The sequence below is a fragment of the Cebidichthys violaceus genome, unplaced genomic scaffold (genome assembly GCF_023349555.1).
Source record: "Cebidichthys violaceus isolate CVI_PGR_0920_01 unplaced genomic scaffold, fCebVio1.0.p SCAF_7, whole genome shotgun sequence".
Taxonomy (NCBI): domain Eukaryota; kingdom Metazoa; phylum Chordata; class Actinopteri; order Perciformes; family Stichaeidae; genus Cebidichthys; species Cebidichthys violaceus.
This window is the reverse complement of record NW_027176927.1, coordinates 13245517-13251516: the sequence shown is the minus strand read 5'-3', so window position 1 is coordinate 13251516 and position 6000 is coordinate 13245517.

The window sequence follows — 6000 nt, the reverse complement described above, 5'->3', positions numbered from 1 at the left end:
ACAGTAAAGAAGGAAGAGTCAGTTACTGGAAAAAGACTGGAGCAGAACAAAACAGAAGGCTTCTTGTCCTTCACAGCCTGGAGGGATTGTGCAGCCCTCAAGCTGATTCATTTTAAACTCGGAGATTAAGTCAAAACCGTATTAAATAAAACCTGTGTGCGGACAGTGTCAATATAGCACAGCCATGTACTGCCATGGTGACAGAGGTAGCTTGCATAGAGATGAACAAGAACACAAGCTTTGAAGCATCATGTTCTTACACCGTTTTCTTTTTTTTTATGTCTGTCAGCAAAAAAAAACTCAATTTCCTTTATAAAATGTGATGGGGCAGCGTGTATGTTTATGCGTTATTAAACTGAGAAGTCACAGATGCCCTGCTGTGTTGTTATGCAGTTGAGGTGCAGAACAGAAAGAGTCATGCTGTGGTCTACAAATCTGTCTCACACCAAAATATTTATACTCTCAAAGTAGTGAAACTCACATCAAAACAGAATATTTTAAAGCATCTTCAAGCCCGAGAAATACATGGCATGTAGCGTGTTTACATCATGGGTATTAATAATAAATACACTGTTGGTGTGATGGCTGCGACAAAGAGCTGGTTACAGCTAGATTTTTATGTATTCAGGTTTGTTCATTTTTCAAGGGTGGTCTATATGTGTCAGTAGATAAAGGGAGGATGTTTCAACTTTTTGTCATCCAACAATAAGATTTGGTTGCAAAAATATTGCTCAAGTCCATCAGCATCAAGAGTGATGGTACCTGGGCCCGTTTCACTCATTTGGTGGCTGAATTTTTATTTTGTAAAAAAAGAAAAGAAATTATGTTTATATGGTACAAAATTGTTTTCTTAATTACGTTGTAGTTGCAAACATAATTGCTGCCTGGATTAATAACGGACAAAATGTTTCATTTAAGTACTGCATTGGCATTTGACTCCAGCAGTCTCTGATCCTGAGTCCTGTCTATGGTTTAGGCAACACAAGCACTTATAGTGAAAAATCATGGTTTTGTTTACATGTTGATAATCACATTGGGTCAGATGCTTTCTGGATTAAACCAGACTTTAATTTCATTATTGCTGTTGTCACTATGGCAGATATTGTGTTGCAGGATTGTTTGAGACTTTTCACACGTTTATTAACAAAATGTTCTCATTATGTTGATATCTAATCTAGTTGGCATTATGTTTTCTTCATAACATTTTGCAAATGAATTAGTCAAGATTGTGTATTTTATTTCAGCAAAAAAAGTCTGATTTAGCTCCCCTGCCCACTGCAATCATTTTCATACAGTCTCCTAAAATCCACACATTTCTGTTGGGATCTTGTCCTTTTCTTCCTCTAACGTTGCCATGATTCTAATTGGACAGTGAAAGGGTTGGATAGAGAGTGTAACATTTTAAATTGGCATATGCAAAAATTAGGTACTTAGGATTTTATGAGTCTGTAAACTACTGAGGTGTCGGCACAAGTGGGCAATCACTTAGAGGAAATTGGAATATTGTTATTTGTGTAGTGCAGCAGCGTCCTCAGAGACGTTCTGGCTTCTTACTGGACTTTGTGATCTTTTTCTTCATAACCACAACACCTCATGGAATAAATTGAAAATTATATCTTTCAAATATAGAATTTATTTAGAGTTGGTTGAATGGTTGAAAGGAAATTAATTAGTCACACTCATAGTTTATCACTTCAAACAATACTCATAGTGCAAGTGCCTCTGATTGCAAACTTACTGATGCTTGCCAAATCCATTTAATGTTGTTGTCTTTCTTAACACCATTAGCAATGTAATAAATCATTCCTTGTGTAAACTGTGAAAAGTTCTCGTTCTCCCTGATTGCAGTGCTAATATTTTAAACATTAGACCTCCTCCGGCATGATAGCATGTGATTGACAGATATTTACACTCAGAGGCTATAGCTGCGAAATAAAAATCTCACAGTCCCCCTCTCAATATGTTTTTTTCATCTGTTTGTTTTTTTCTTTCACAGCAGTATTCCACAATTGCGAGCTGGGGATCAGCAGTTTCAGTTATGCAATTAGTTATGCAACAGCGATTTGTCTGGGTCTAGGACTTGATTTGTTTTCTAATTTCTGTATGGAGGAGGCAGCCAGTACAGTTAGAAGTTAGAGTTCTGTAGACAAAAGCAAAGTGCCCCTAGATGGAGGGAGGCTGAGGTAGGGCCAGTTTGCCTGATTCATTGTTTCCGTTTCTGTAGCAATGCTGCCATGTAATGATGACTGAGTGAAGGCATCAAAACTAAGCATAGAAGAGGCAGAGGCAGTTTACAGCCCTCTGTATGGAAATCTACTCTCTTTTTTCCCCAAGATTTCTTTTTTAAAGGTTCTTTTTCACGTCAAATTCTAAGGCAGCTCCTCCTCTGAAAGAGCAGTTAGTCATCGCCATCATCCACTGGGGGTTATGTGTGATGGCAGAGCTTCTGTCCTTGAAACATACAAAGCCAATTTGTTTCCTGTCATAGTGTGTGGTGTATGCTGCCTATTACTGCCAACGTATAAATAATAACAATACTGGGGGAAGAATCGCGTTGCAGAGCAGAGATGTAGTGAGCCAATATTCACACTCAAGCTGCTTGTTGTGTTGATTGAAATAAAGTTTGTATGAAAAATAGGAATGTCAGTGTGTAATGAAAAAATATGGTTGTGACCTTTTGCACAGGAGGAGGTGGAAAGTGACTGAAGCACAAACAGTACTTTAGGACGATTGTTAGGATTAAAGTATTCGTTTGATGTTAACAGAACTGGTTTCAGGTACTATGCACCTGAAACAGCCCTCAAACTATTATGTCTTATGTAACACTGCAAAAAAAATATATATATAAAACTCTGCTGCAAGTGCAACAACGTTTAAAACCTTTGTGCATTTTCAAAGAGTACAGGAATCTCTTTGATACAAGCTGAAGTCAAGGTCTACAGGTCTGCTAAAGATTCTCATGTAGGTTATTTACTGTCAACAGCCAACACATCAATGTGACGACCACCAATCTAAGAGCAACTGAATTGAGAGCAGAGTGAAACATGGAGATGAAGGCAGCAAAGGAAAAACATTGAGTGGTTCAACTGACTATAACAGAACGATGGATTGAATGACTTACAGGATGAAAAAGAACAAAAATGTACAAAGAAGTGAAAAACAGCAATGAGAGACGAGTTTGAGAGCAGATGTTTAAAGAAGATTGAGAGAAAAATGCATTTGTGCCATCTGGAAAAGAGGTAATACAAGGTGTGAGACAGTGGACCGCTGTGATCAGTGATGACAAAAAAAAAAAATCTAAGTTGGGTAAAATGTGGTCGTCAAGGAAACAGCTGCCTAATCTCCATATGAATTCTCCCTGAAAGAGCAGAGGAGACCCTTTCCTTCTGTCTTTTGCCATCCTCTGGGAGGTCTGCTGCCCTCACTGACACTTACAGGACAGTGACACATGCTGGACTGACATGTTTACAATACAGCAAGGACTTCGCATGATATGTATCTGGGAAACTGCAGTTTAGCTGGACCCCACCTTGAGAGCCTTCTCAACCAAATAATGAAAAGAAATAAAAGTCTGTAGCCCAGGACAACACTATGCTTTCAAATCAAGGTAATAAAGTGACAACAGTGAGTGAGGCTGATTTGGTTAATGACGAGGAGAAGCTAATGTGTGAGTGGATAGATGCTGATTTGTGTTACAGTAACAACCACTGGGCTGCTCTCCAGCTAATCTGTTATCAAATTTTAGTTGAGTTAAAGGCTATTTAATGTCTTCAGTGGTGAAAAATGAGGTGCAGAGTATCATGCAGATGTGTAAAGAACGCACTAGTGCGCTTGCTTTATAGGCGCCCACGGATGCCAGAGAAGTGCAGAACATCCAGGTAATATTATAACCAGCAGTCAAGCAATTTTTGCTTCATGCACCACTGGGCAACTTTCATAGGAATGAACGCTGTATCTCGTTCTCTTGATACATCACGCTAATGCTAGGTGACGATAAACACAAGCACAAAGAGATGTTTTACAAACTGGCAACTTCGACATTGTTCCTACAAATTGCTACTGATCTATCACACATTAAAAACCATTATTAACTAGCAATATTTGCATATGTCTGGTCGCATATTTAGCAAACAGACATGAAAGCGGTGTCCATATTTCAGGGACGTGCGGTCAGGGGAGGCATCATGAAAAGTAAAAAACAAATAATGCTAAAATAAAATAAATATGAATATTTCTCTACTGATCTGTGCTATAAATGTAATGTATGTATGATTCCAATTATTTCAAGCATTTTTATAATTAAAATCGCTGAATTAGCGCATGTCCAGTTCAAACAGAGGAGACACGTGAGGTGAGGCAGCAACGAGCTGTGCCTCACCTCAGATTGTGAATCCCTCACTAACTGAGATGAGCGCGTGCCTTTTGCTTTCTCATTGTTTGTCACCACTGTAATATTTGTAGACACTTTTATTATATGTCCTTTCTTTACATATAATAGGTAATATATTTCACGTCTGTGTAGAACATATTTAGTGTTGCTGATCTGACAGAAACCGCAGTGAAAAAGCACAGAGGAGGCAAACACTACTCTGCCTCAAAGAAGAGGGCGAGCGAGAGCCCACGGGTCGGGTTTATGCTGTTCTGTCGTTGCTCTTCTTCTACACTTTTCTTCTTGTTCTACTCTTTTCTTCTTGTTATTATATTTTGCTTTGACCACAAAAATGTAAGATTCTATATCCAAGCTTAAAAATGTCTCATAAAACAAGGAAATATGAACAAATCAACAGCAATTCAACGTCAGACAGGTAAAGTAACCTTTTATGTGTTTGTTGTTCTCTTTATACATCCGTGGTTGTTACACAGATTATCGCGGAATCTCATGATTTTGGCAGGTGGTGCCCGCGAGCGCTCCGCTTCTGAAACGCTCCCGGTGGAATCAAATATGTACCTTACCTATGTGTGTGTAAATAATGCTGATATGAAATATGAAAAACAACCGGTAGTCAATGTGCAAGCTGCCAATTGAATGGTGATTTAAGCTACTCTATTGGGTTCATATATTTGTAAATCTGACTTATGTAGTGTCATTGCTTCACCAGCCACGAACCTCACCGCACGTCACTGCCATATTCTCATCTAACAATCGGCTGGAAAGCAAATAAGCACATTTCCTAAAATGTCCAGCTATTCCTTTAATACGTAGTAACTTTGAACACATTATGAAGGATGCCGTATTAGAAAGTGGGACCAAATTCTGTAGTGTTGAAATAGATCCTAAAGGACACTGAACTGAAAGAAGATGTTAATTTAACATTGGTGTCTCGAGGGGAAATTATAACAAACATGAGTTGACTTTTCCAAAATCACTACAATTCTAGTGGTCTTTAGGTCTAAAGTCTACAAAGTTTCAGATGATTCAATGAACAACAAAAAGAAGAAAAAAGATGGTGGAGATCCACTGTAGTTTTGATAATGACAGGAAGGTGACCTGACAGGGTGTTACAGCTGACAGCAGCTCCTCTGTGTACTGTATGTGTGTACACTTACAGTACACAAACAGATCTGAAACGGAGTCACTGCTCGCTCTGACAGAAACACAGCTAATGAGCTGAAGTGGAGTCAGTGACCTTAACCAGTCAGCAGGGTGCTAAAAGGGGAGGTCAAAAACTCAGGAGAGTAGTGATCAAGGAGAAGAAAACAGGACGAGTGGAGTTTGAAGCCCACACATTGCAAATTAATCTATTTTCAGATTTCTCATTGAAAGTAAATGCCATTCAGGCTTTCACGGTTAACTTGAGGTCCTCTTTGTCACTGCATGATAGCTTTCAAGTTTCTGATGGACACTGACATTTGTGGCTGTCTAGAGGGCATTGCATCATTCAGCATTGACAACGTCTCTCTCTTAAGACCGACCAGGCAATAACTTGATGGCGATCACTTGGCTCAATGCCCATGTACTAGCTGGTAGTGTACTAACATGTACTGTTGCACAGGTTTGGC